Source organism: Podarcis liolepis (genome assembly GCF_965112155.1).
Source record: "Podarcis liolepis genome assembly, chromosome: 14".
In the NCBI taxonomy this organism is placed as follows: domain Eukaryota; kingdom Metazoa; phylum Chordata; class Lepidosauria; order Squamata; family Lacertidae; genus Podarcis; species Podarcis liolepis.
In genome coordinates, this window is record NC_139569.1 from 23,807,030 (window position 1) to 23,819,993 (window position 12,964).

Consider the following 12,964-nt stretch of genomic DNA (forward strand, 5'->3'; position numbering starts at 1 on the left):
GATGGAGAGCCTGGCAATTTTAGGTTCTTTTATTTTTGTGTCAAACGCTAAGAGCAAGGGTTGTGGTTTGGGGGTGCACTCTGGAGGCAAAATATACGGAAGGGAAATAACTTTTTGCTGGACTAATTGCTGTGCAGGTGAATGTGTAGCAAGGGATGCAGGCTGTCTAGATTATAGGCAGAGATGTAGAATTGACATAAACAGATCTATTCACTAGGAAGGTACCCAGTTCGTATCTCACGTAAGTTGAGATCGATTTGAAGAGCATCTAGCCGAGATATCTAAATTGGTGGGCACTGGGCAGGTAGCTACGGTCTTCCTCCCACAGAACGAAAAGTTGTGGAGTACAAAAGGGAGAATTGGAGAGTTTCCTTTTCCTGCAAGTGGTTTACAATGGTCTCTTTCTAGCAGAGAGGCAAATCCCTCTATCTCTGGAGGACTCTGCCTCGGACCTGACCTGTCTTGGCTCCGTTGCAGGAAAGGTTTCTTGCCCTGACTCCTGTCTGCAGTCTTCACTCTCTCGTCATTGCAAGGTTGTCTGCTATGCCCGCCGCATTTGGCTCTCGACGCACCAATGCCATCCAGGACTCGGAAGCCAGGTGAGGAGGAGAAGGAGCCTTTGTAGTTTTCTCTCCAGACTGGCTCAAACAGTTCAGCCCAGGTGGTGCCAGCATTCTGAAGCAGGAAAGATGCCAGTGAAGAACCCTGGCACATCAGAGGTGCCACAGGCACAAGGTGGATGAAAAAGTATTTCTCTCTCCCTGTGAGCCAGCGTGCGGCAGAGGCCGTTTCCCCGATGAGGAACCAGCAAGTGAGCTGGCACCATTGGATCTTCCTCTTTGCTGGCACCCTTCCAATCTGATCAGGTGAGTTTTGTGGAGACTTCAGAGCTGGGAGAAGCTTTGGTCCCTGAGATACCCCTTCTCAAACTTGGCAGAAAAGAATGATAAGCAGGACTAGACCTTGTTTTTCCCCTCATTGCATCAAGGATTCAAAACGAACAGTAATCATGTTTTGGGTGCTCCTGGCAATTATGAATATGTGTGTTTTAAAAAATACATTTATTTTATAAAGAGCTTCGTGGAATGGCTGTCCATATAATTTTGGCCCCTGGCCCTTTCTGCTTGTGGCCTCAGTGCTGCAGTCAGCCGTGGTAGCCAATTTGCAAGTAAGCCAATGAGCTGTGGTAACCGCTGTTTACTGTAGTGCAGAGCTGGGGAACTTGGGGCCCTGCAGAATGTTGCTGGACTCCAATTCCCAGCAGCCAGCATGGCTAGTGGTCAGGGATGATGGGAGTTGTGATCCATCAACACCTGGAGAGCCACAAGTTTCCAAGTCTTGCCTTATAGGTAAGTCACCCCCTTGTATACAATACTTGACAAGAGATTGGGACATCCAGTGGCAGCGAGCAAGCTGTACAATTTTTTTGAAAATGCCCCATTCTTGCCTGATTATGAAATGCTGTGCTGCTTATAATGAAGTGTGAACAAGATATTTGTTGGGCTTTGTCAACCTGGTAGTTCCCTCCAGCTAATTTGGACTCCAGTTTGGCCTGTGATTGGGAATGATCGTATGCTGATTGGGGGCTGATGGGAGTTGTGAACAACTGGAAGGAAATTTAGGGGAAGGCTGTTCTATTTTACATTTTCAGGGGCCAAGACTAGCACCACCAGCCAAAATGCTGGACTGCGACTTGTCTTTATGTTTAAAATATCTGATGGCCAGAGGACGACACGTAAGATCTCAACAAAGTCTTCTTCTTCTTCTTGTAAGATACTAGGCAGCCTCAAATAACTCAAAATGTGATTCTGAAGCAACTTTTTTGGAAGGTAGAGGAGCCTGGCAAGTAACTCCACCACAGGATGCTGACCGGAGCTGAACCATTGGCCCATCTAGCTCTGTAGCATCTACTCTGACTGGCAGCAGCTCTCCTGGTTTTCGGCAGGGGGCATTCTCAGGTTCACTTGGGAGATGTCCGGGATTGAACCTGGGACCTTTTGCATACAAGGCACGTGCTCTGCCCCTGTGCAACAGCCTTGCCCTTTAGGAAGTTGCTTTGCAACAAAACCACTGGTCAGCCTAACTCAGCAGATTGTTTGCACTGATTTGCAGCACTCTCCAAGGTTTCAGGGCAGGAAACTTCCCCAGCCCTACCCGGAGATACCAGAAATTGAATCTGAGACCTTCTGCCTGTGAGGCAGACACTCCACCACTGATATTCCTGGCCTCGTGGTTTGGAATAAAGGGGTGATTTAAATAGGAACACAGCAAGTTGCCATGTCCTGAATCAGATCATTGGTCCATCTAGCCCAGTTTTGTGTACACTGGCTGGCAAAGGCCTTCCAGGGTCTTAGACCAGAGTCTCCCAACTGGAGATACCTGGGATTGAACCTGGGATCTCCTGCATGGAGGGCAGATGTTCTGCCACTAAGCCGCAGCCCCAACCCTCCACAATCAATGAGCCCAGTTTTGCAAACAGCTTCCACATGAAGGCTTTAAATTGTGACACCCCCATCCCCCTTTTCAGATCTGACAGCAGACCCACAGCTAAAGATTCGTCTCTCTAGGTGGCTACTGAGAGAACAAGGTTGGCCAAAGGAGACGAGCAAAGGCAGAGGTTTGAGATCTGTGTGGCAAAGCAGGTCGATCAAAGCCACCGTCCCCCTCTGGATGCTGCCATTTTAAATTAGGTCAGTCGTTCATCCTGGATAGATTTCTGCAGCGCACCCCCTCCTTCTTTGCAGAGAAGAATTTACTGTCAGTGGCAGGTGCCCAGAGAACATTTCGTGAGTGAGGAAGTCCTCCCCCTCTGCCTCACTGGGTGTCTGTGCATCCGGCTGATGAAAGGAAAGAGCAACAGATTATCCCAGAGAGTCTGAGAGGTTGCAAGGAAGCAAGAGAGTCAACTTCTTTAATAATAGCTGTAGACTCCGCTCTTCTGCACCACCACCCTCCCACACCCTATTTTATATGTTTATTTATTTAAGGGGGTGGGGAGCCTTTTCCAGCCTGTGGGTTGGATCCCTTTCTGAACAACCTTTGGGGAGCCTGTGGTGGGTGGAGCCATAAATGCATTCCCCCCCCCTTTGTACAGAAAGCTAGTTTCTACGCACCCACCTCTGTATCCCCCCATCAAGGCAAGCAAAAGAGGAATGATCAGAGTTCAAGAAAAACATGCTAGCTGGGCAAAAACACTCAAGGAGGGTGCAAAAGAGGGTGCGACCTGGGGACAGTTCTGAGGGCCAGACAGAAAGGTCTGGAGGGCCACATTTGGCCCCCCAGGCTGAGGTTCCCAACCTCTGATTTATTTTATGAGATTTTTATCCTCCCCTTCCTGTAAGCTTCCAAAGAAATTAACTTATCTTTATGTACAGCTCTGCTTCCTCCTAGCCTATGATGGAAAAGGGGTGGAAATTCATCTGCCTTTGATATGGCTGTTACCTCACCTATAGTGGGGGATGCTTAGACTTAGAGGGACTTTTTTAGTTTTGGAGGGATCAGTGCATTGAAATCTGAAATCACTTTGTTTAACAACATCTCTGTCCAATGCTGTAGTCTGAAAACAAGAAACTGCCTGGGCTTTTTTTTTTAAAAAGTAATAATACTGGGAGTTCATGCTTTCTTATAAGAAATTATCAACTTGTACCTGAGTTTACTTATTTCCTCCTCCCTCCCAGTCTGTTTTGCTTTTCTGCTGCATACTTTTAGACTAAGATTGAGAGCAGGGCCTGTGCTGTTACTATTGATCTTTCTGGGAACCTTTTTTGGCTGAAGAGCAGGATGAAAGTTCTTTAAATAAATAAATGCAGACAGTGCCTTCTCGCTCCTGTCCAAATCTGACCCCTAATTCCATATTTGTAGGACAGATCAAAGTAATGCTTAATAGGCACTTTGCCTATGCTTGAAATATTTCCTTCTGTTTTACGAAGTCTCATGCACAGAGATGACATCTCTGTAATAAAAACCTGACTTTGAAAGTACGGTAACTTTCCTACCATACAAGCACCTAATTTGATTTCTGCCTAAGAATTCATGGTCCTGGATTGCAGCTTCCCTGCCTGCCTGCCTGCCTGCCTGCCTGCCTGCCTGCTTGTAGTCCTTATTGTTGCAGAGATAAACTTGAAAAAGGCAGGCAGTAACCAGTGAGAAACTGGATGGGCATGCAAAGATCAGAAGGTGAGGAAGCTTGTTGGCACCACAGAGATCAGTTCCTTATAATTAAAGGTAAAGTTACCCCTGACCGTTAGGTCCAGTTGTGGGCGACTCTGGGGTTGCGCGCTCATCTCGTTCTATAGGCCGAGGGAGCTGGTGTTTGTCTGCAGACAGCTTCCGGGTCATGTGGCCAGCTTGACTAAGCTGCTTCTGGCGAACCAGAGCAGCGCAACAAAATGCCGTTTACCTTCCTGCTGGAGCGGTACATATTTATCTACTTGAACTTGACATGCTTTTGATCTGCTAGGTGGGCAGGAGCAGGGACCGAGCAACGGGAGCTCACCCCGTCGTGGGGATTTGAACCGCCGACCTTCTGATCGGCAAGTCCTAGGCTCTGTGGTTTAGACCACAGCGCCACTCGCCTTCCTTCCTTATAATTAGCAGAGAGCAAATAGCTTAGGTAGTGCTACGATAGCTGTCATTCAGGTCATATAGAACCCCGTGTTTCTTGATGCAGGATTTTAGCTTCTCTTTTATTTTATTTTTAAAATAAAAAAGGCCAATGGCCCATCTCGTCCAGCATCCTGTTTTCACAGTTGCCAACCCAATGCCCATTGTGGAAATCCCACAAGAAGTAGCTAAGTGCAAGAGCCCTCTGCCCTCCTGCAGGTTACAGTAACTGGTATTCACTGCCTCTTTGAAAGCCATCCACGTCGATGGCCATACCTGCCTCCTGTGGGAGTGAGTTCCATAGATTAACTCTGCACTACATGGCAAAGTGCTTTCTTTTATCTGTCCTGAAACATCCAACATTCAGCTTCATTGGATGTCCACGAGTTCTACTGTTAGGAGACAGAGGGAGAAAACCTTTTCTCTATCCCTTTTTCCATGACATGCATACTTTTATAAATGTCCATCGTGTCAACTCTTACTTGCCTTTTCTCTAAAGTCCCAAATATGGCCAGTGCCATATTTAGGTTTGATGAGGCCCTAAGCTACTGAAGGTAATGGGGCCCTATATATGTCCAGCTGTCCTTTGTCAACAACAAATTGTCCTTGTTTTGTGTGTTGAATTTATGCTATATGGTAATTTATGGACCTAATAGATATCTAAAGCCACTTGCACATAACAAAATATGTATTTTATCAAAGTAATTGTTGAACTTATCTTATATTTTGGAAATGTACATCCAGGGTTTTTTTTCCTTTTAAAAATTTGGGGGGCCCCTAGAGAGTGGGGCCCTAAGCTATAGCTTGTTTTGCTTTTACAAGAAATCCAGCACTGGCCACAGCCTTTCTTTGTACGAGAGTCGCTCCTTCCCCTTGCTCATTCTGTTTTTTCCTTTTCTGGACTGCCCATTATAATCCTCGGCAGCAGCATGAAAATCCCTACAACTGCAAACTCTCAAGATTCAGAGTTCTCCGGCAACATTCCATACTACTCTCACTTCATAGAATCATAGAGTTGGAAGAGGAACCTCAGAGTTCATCTATCCCAACCCCGCTCAGTGCTGGATTTGCAGTGCCAGACCTTGCAACTGCAGCATCCTCGGCTGCCTTTGCTTACTCCTCCAGCAGAGGTGGGGAGCTTTTAGAGCCTGGCTGTTGTTTTTTAAAATTCCATTTAGCTTTGCAATCTTCACTTTTATGCATATTGCTCAAGGCTGAGAAGATTGAGATTTAGAAGGTGCTGGTACAACACTTTATTTTTAGCTTGGGTGAGCTATGAGCATTTCAGCTTCCATAAGTGGGGCTTGATATACTTGTCATCAACACCTTCTGCAACAATTGAGAGATTAGGCCCCAGTGAAACAGCTTCATGTCAGGCCGAATAAACATTTTGAATTGAATTTGTTTGTATCACCCAAAATCCTGGAACACAGGAAGCTGCCTTCTCCTGAGTCAGACCATTGGTCCATCCAGCTCAGTATTGCCTACACCCATGGCTCCCAAACTGTTTGGAGCCACTGCCCCCTTGTTCCCATAACCTCATCCCCAGTGTGCCCTGCCCTATAAAAAGTATTATTCAGAATAGCAGTCTGCATGACCCACTAAGTGAGATAATACCACAAGAATATTCAAAACAGTAACAATGAATTGCACATTTATTCAAAATCCAATTCAAACTATTTAATTAATTCAAATGTATGAACTTGATTTGGCTGATACCAGCTTTACCTATAACTAGCTGTCTTGTGACATGTGATGACATGTGAATACAAACAAGCATGACCAAAGGAAATAGCTTTGAAAGCGATAAGAACAGCAAAACGTTAAATACGAAGTGAGGAAGGTGATTCGCTCTAGGCAGAAAAAAAGCCCTGGACTTGTCTTAACAAAAATGTTTTCAGCAGGCACCGAGAAGAGTGCAGTGAAGGTGCCTTCTTGATATCAATAGGCAGGGAGTTCCAAAGTGTAGGAGCTGCCACACTCAAAGATTGAATTCTTACAAATGCAGATCGGGTATTATGTCACACCTGTGACAATGTCAGTTCCAGAGGCTGAGCTAGCAGCTCCGGCATCCAGAGCGGCACACATGCTGTGCACCCGGGCGTATGGGGGTGGGACGAGCATCCCAGGGGGGGGCGAAGCAAGCTGCCCATGGCAAGCTACTTCCTGGGCAGGGGGGAGGAGTGAGGGAGCTGCGCCGCTTTGCCAGCAGCCTTCCTCCCTTCCCTCTTCCTTTTGACAGCTCGGGGGAGGCTCCCCACCCCAGGAAGCAGCCTGAGAGCAGGGCGGGGGGGGGGCAATGGCATGCCGCCCACCCGCAACTCCCAAGCCTCCCCCGAGCTGTCAAAAAGAAGGGGGAAGGGAGGAAGGCCGCCAGCAAGGTGCCGCATCTCCGCCCTCCCCCCCCCCCAACAGCTCGGGGTAGGCTTGGGAGTCGTGGGCGGGTGGCTTGCCGAATGTCACCCCCCCTCAGTGATGACACCCTGGGCAAACTGCCCCCCTTCTTCCACCCCTGGTCAGTTCTGCCGATCAAAGTGGCTGAATGGGCGTATATAGGGTAAGGCAATCTTGTAGCTGAACTCTGGTCCCAAGTCATTAAGGGTTTTATATACTAAAAGTAAGACCTTGAACTTGGCCCAGTAGCAAATTGACAGCCAGCGCAGATCTCTGAGCACAGGCCTGATATGCTGACAGGGCCTCACTTCTGTCAGCAATCATGCTGCAGCATTCAGCACTAACTGCAGCCTCTGAATCAAGTGCAAGGGAAGCCCCACGTAGAGCATGTTGCAGTAACCCAGAAAGCCTTAAAGACCCAGGGTGCTTCTCTCTCTGCCCTTGAAGGTCAGCCAGGAATTTCCTATGAGATTTAGGGCTGTAGGACCTCTCCAGTAGGTCTGGTCAAGGGCAGGATTGTGCTCCAAGCTATTTCAGAAGACTACATCTCCCAGCATTCCATAGGGAGGAGAGGTTTCGCCAGTTACGCTAGCTTGAAGTGCGGGTGTGGCTTTAATCGAGGAGCGAATGAGGGCTGAGTCCTGCAGCTGAGGAAAGCGTTTCAACTGTAGAACTAATAACGGCAGCAATTAGCTTTTGGCGAGGATGCTCAATCAGAGATAATTAGACGAGGGAATTCCTGACTCTATAATTGATATGTCTCTTCAAAGGGGGCAGGACAAGCTATACTTGATGAGAACAATTTGCAGCCAAACCACCAAATTGGCATGAAGGAGGAAGAGAGTGCCCAGAAGTGCCATTTTCCCTGTTTCCTACAAGGCAACAAGAAAGAGCAAAAAGCCAGGAATGGCGGACGGGAGCCTATTAGATGGATTGTCATCTGGGAGTCTATTAGATGGATTGTCATTGCCCCTTCAGCTCCCATTATCCTTGACTGGTGGCCATGATTAAGCTGATGCGAGTTGGAGCCCCACAACACCTGGAGAGTCAAATGTTCTCCCATCCTCCTTATAGGTCCTAAGCCTGTTGTTATCCCAAGAGCTCTTGCCCCTCTGCCTAGCCAGGTATTAGCTATTGTGATGCTATAGAATGCTCTCCAACATTTAATGCTCTCCAACACGCTGTGGGAGAAATGTCAGTGATTACAATGCTCTGTTTTTATTGCTTCTCGTGGCCTAGAACTGACCCTGAACCCAGCCCTGAATGAGCTGTTAGATGGATGTGAAATGTTTGGGTGAAAGGGCTATCTCTCAGTGGTAGAGCATCTGTTTTGCATGCAGAAGGTTCACAGGTTCAATCCCTGATGGCATCTCCACATAGGGCTAGGAATTTCTCCCCTCTGAAGTCCTGGAGATTCGCCTCAAGTTATTGTGGATCATACTAAGCTTGGTAGGCCAACGGTCTGACTCACTGTAAGACACCGTCCTATGTTCTGTACTTTAAAGAGCAAGGATTTCTAAAGTGAGCAGGATAGATATGGACTTACGAAGCTCACCCTTGTAGGAGCTGGCGCAGGAAGGCGCACGCTGAATTATAGGACCTGATCTGCTACCAAGCAGGTTTAGACTAGGGAATCTGGACAGACACATCTAGCTTCAAAATCTACAAAACCAGCAATATTTATAACCAAGAACATCTCTGGGAGACTCTGGTGTCCTCCGCTAATTGATTTTCCTCCCCATCTTGCCACAATAGCCTGTCGTAGTTGTTGTTATAACAAACACTCTCTTCCAAAGCAGCCCAGGGCAGCAAAGGTATCAATACTAATATAATTAAAACTTTAAAGCAACCTTCTAAAAAAAACAGTTTTAAATTCCCCCCAGGCAGTCTTTTTCAGTGGTTTCTACAAATTGCTGTGTACTCAAAGTTCCTTCTCAAGAAAATGAGCTTTCTAAATCTGGATCATCTTTATTGTGCTATTGATTGTGCTTTCAGCAAGTTAATAACCTCTCAGGAAATGGGGACTGCCTTTTGCATACTCAAAAACCACTCAAGGCAGGACTCAGTGATTGACAGCAGAGAAAATGCTGACCCCCTGAGTGAGATGTAGGCTAGAGACAGATCAATAGTTTTGCACTTTCTTTCTTTACCCCCCCCCCCCGGGAGTTGAAGGGGGTAGGATCATTCACTTGGGAGACAGACCCTCCAAATCTCACCTCTCCTTGTGGCATATATAGGGGGATATTACAACATCTCCTTACCTTTGGGAGCCATTAGTGCCCTTGTGACATCACAGCAGCCATTTCTCCAATCCCAACCCTCATCTCAAACCTGTTTGCATAACAAGCAACTAAGTGTTTCCCAAACGTTTTTGGGCAACGGCACACCTGTTAGCCGGAAAAAAATCTCGCGGCACACCACCATTAAAGCCCCGCCCCGTGACGCCAGCGCGCAGCGTCACGCCGGGAGGGACGCACAAAAGCGAAAGTTTTTTCCCTCCCCCTTGCCGGGGTGGGAGGAGGCAGCAGAGCGAGGGCAGCTGAGGCGGCGGCGGCGATAGCGGGCGGAGGAGGGGGCGGCGGCGGGAGTTGCTGCTGCTGTTGTTGCTGCTGCTGCCCGGACATGCCGGCCTCCTCCTCCTCCGCTGTCTCGCGCTCCTCCCTTTTGCGCGCGCTGCCCCGCCGCTCGGCACCACCACCGCGGAGCCGCCCCCGGCTCGACGCGGATCCTCGCCGCCGCCGCCGCCTCTCACCGCCCGACTCGCCCGCCTTCCTCCCACGGCACACCAGCCGGTGTCTCACGGCACACTAGTGTGCCGCGGAACACCGGTTGGGAAACACTGAACTAACACACCTATGGTATTGTTGGAGGGACTGCTCTGCTTAATACGGACTGGTGCAATGGGTCAAAAATACATTGTGAGCATGCAAATGTGAGCAATAGTCAAAAGAACTACACCATCTCTGTGCCAGCCAGCTGGTGGGCATTTTGTCCATTACAAAACAAGTAGTGCCAAGAAATATCTATGCTATTGCCAGGGCTGCAGATTCCTCAAACTATATTTCTCTTGCTGCGAGGGAAATAGACTAACAAAGCTGACTGAAACTGGTTCGCAGGGAGAGGGAGGGGAGAGCAGAGCACCTGCTTTGCAACACAAAGTTCCCGTGTTTGATTTCCGGCATCTCCAGGTAGGGCTGGGATGGGAAAGACTCGTCTAAAACCCTGCAGAGCTGCTGCCAGTCAGTGTTGATAGTACTGAACTAGAGGGACCAAAGGTCTGAGTTGGTATAAGGCAGCTGTTTGTGTTCTTGTGTTCCTAAACCTACACTCCACTGGTGCCATTCCCCATCTGTTGCCTCTTCATAGATCCCCAGATAGACTGGAGACGTTATTTCAGGTTCATTTTGTTCATGAAGAAGAGGGATTGGGGAAATGTAAGGAACATGGAGGCCCTACAATGTGCAGACTGAGAAAGGCAGCTGGGGCAACAGCATTGCAGCCTCTGATTAATTCATGCCAGTAAAGTGCTTAAAAGAGCTCGCCAGAAATAAACAAAGGAGCAAGCAGGTTTCCAGCTTGAAAATCAGGGGAGAATGTGCGTCCTGGCAGAGTAAACGCAAAGAATGTTCTGAAGGCGAAGCAAACTTTTCCTTGTTGTGTGCTGGCAAAGTACTGGGTTGTTCTTGTTTTTATTATGTATTTTGTGTTCATATATTTTGATTTTATGTTGTGAGCTGCCCTGAGACCTGCAGGTATAGGGCAGTATACATATAACAACAACAATAGATGGGAAAGTGCCCTGGGCAGCAATCCTGGGCATTGAAAAACCTGTCCCAGTGAAATATCAGAGGGTGAGTTGCCCCAGCCTCCACATGCACCTCTTTGCTTATTGGCATCTGTCCAGAAGCTCATCCAAGTGACCTGTTAATTGACCATTTCATCCAGCTTTGCTTGTGCAGAGTTTACACAGAGGTTTGACTACATCCGATCTTTATTAAGCATTCATTCTGGGGTTTTGTTTTTTTTTTTTGTTGAGAGGTTATACCAGGTAATTTAGGTTTGCGCAATTGTTTTAATTAAAAAATATTGATATACTGCTATTTTTTTTAAAAAAAGTCAGAGCAGTTTACAACAATTGTACATAAAACCATGCAATGAAAATATATATTCAAAAAGTTAAAATCAGAAATCAGCCAGCTACTGTAGAAGGTTACATCTTAATTGCCTGCATAGTGGAATAGGAAAGTTATCAGCAGGCCTTTAAATGTTGAAACAGAAGACACCTGCTGAATCTCCATTGGCAGGGTGTTCCACAAGACTGGGCAGATGAAACTAAAGGCTCGATTTCTTGTTGTCAGATGAGCCTCCCCAGTTCTGGGAATGATCAGAGATGCTGCTGCAGATTACAGTGGTACCTCAGGTTACATATGCTTCAGGTTACATACGCTTCAGGTTACAGACTCCACTAACCCAGAAATAGTGCTTTAGGTTAAGAACTTTGCTTCAGAATAAGAACAGAAATCGTACTCCGGCAGTGTGGCGGCAGCAGGAGGCCCCATTAGCTAAAATGGTGCTTCAGATTAAGAACAGTTTCAGGTTAAGAATGGACCTCCGGAACGAATTAAGTACTTAACCCAAGGTACCACTGTATCTCAGTGATCTAGCTGAGATATAAGGCTTCAGGTGGTCACTGGTGTACCCTAGACCTGTGTTGTCCAGGGCTTTGCAAATTAAGATAAGGACTCTTAACCTAGCTCAGTAGTAGATGGGCAGCCAGGGTCAGCCAGATGCCACAGCATTCTGCATCAGCTGCAGCTTCTGAACCAGGTCCAAGGGCATCCCCAAGTAGATCGCATTGCAGTAATCCAGGATTGAAGTTGCCAACGTATGGGTTACAGTGATGAGGTTAAGTGTCATCATAAAGTGGGTTAAAGTACTCAGTTGCCATAGGGTAACAAAACTTCTTTAAAAAAAATAATTGGGCTTTCTGCAGTTTGTAAAAATGACAAGGGAATGCACTAGAAAGCATGGATGGGAGGGTGCCTTAATGGGAAGACATATAAACATATAAACACCTCATAGGCCGATCCAGATGAATACTCTATATATCTGTCATATGGGGGAACCCTATCAATTTCTGCACCAAGTTAACCAATTTATGTGCAAAAAAGGAAAACCATGATGAGATCTGTAGAAACTTGATTTTTTAAAAAAAATAATGGAAGCAGATATTCCGAGGACAATGAATTTTGCACTCAGGAAGCATTCAGTATTTATTCTAATGCAGAATCTCAAACATACACACAACCCTGGTAATACTCCTAAAGGTCAGAACTCTGATGTTCTGACCTTTAGGAGTATTACCAGGGTTGTGTGTATCCCTGACCTATTGTTTTTTAAACAACTTTTTACCAATAGAACTCTCAGCAGAGAATCTCCCTTGCAGCACAACCTATTTTTAATTCATTGCTTTTTAAAACTCCCCAAGGGATTTAAGATTAATGTGACAATGCATGAGTCACTCTTGCTGAAAGCTAAAGTCAGTTAAAAATAAAAGTTTACAAAGCTAAAAATAAAAATTAAAAAAATCTGAAAACCCGATGACAACCCAGAACACAGCTTGGTAAAGTGTGATTCAATTAAAAATGTTCCCAGTAAAAAAAAAAAAAGGGAATAAATGTTCCCAGTAAAGCCAAATGCTGGCAATATAGATGATGTTACTATAAAGATCAATGGTCCCAAAAGACAAAGAGTTGAAACTGTCATAATCAGAGTAAATCTATTGAAATAAATAGGCATAACTGACTTAAATCTATTACTTTCAGGGAATCTACCCTGAATATGCCTTAAGGCTAAAAGTTTTATTTTGATAATCTCTTCTTTTTCTTCTTCTTATGCATTGATTAAATAATGCAGGTAGGGAAGTAAAGGGGAAAAAGACCACCGAATAGTGTCTGAATTGCCATCA

General features: G+C 46.3%; 1 protein-coding gene across 6 annotated transcripts in view; it reads left to right on the plus strand.

Moving 5' to 3' along the window:
• Positions 1 to 12,964, plus strand: part of LOC310692739 (testis-expressed protein 2-like) — a 30,102-nt gene that overhangs the window by 774 nt on the left and 16,364 nt on the right. Inside the window, exon 2 of one of the 6 annotated variants that reach the window (XM_083473912.1) lies at positions 409 to 866. The gene's annotated coding sequence lies outside the window, so the exon portion shown is untranslated. Of the gene's footprint in view, positions 1 to 6; positions 867 to 10,747; positions 10,848 to 12,964 lie in introns of those variants that run through there. The other 5 variants (XM_083473913.1, XR_014518874.1, XM_083473911.1 and 2 more) reach the window with 5 other exon arrangements.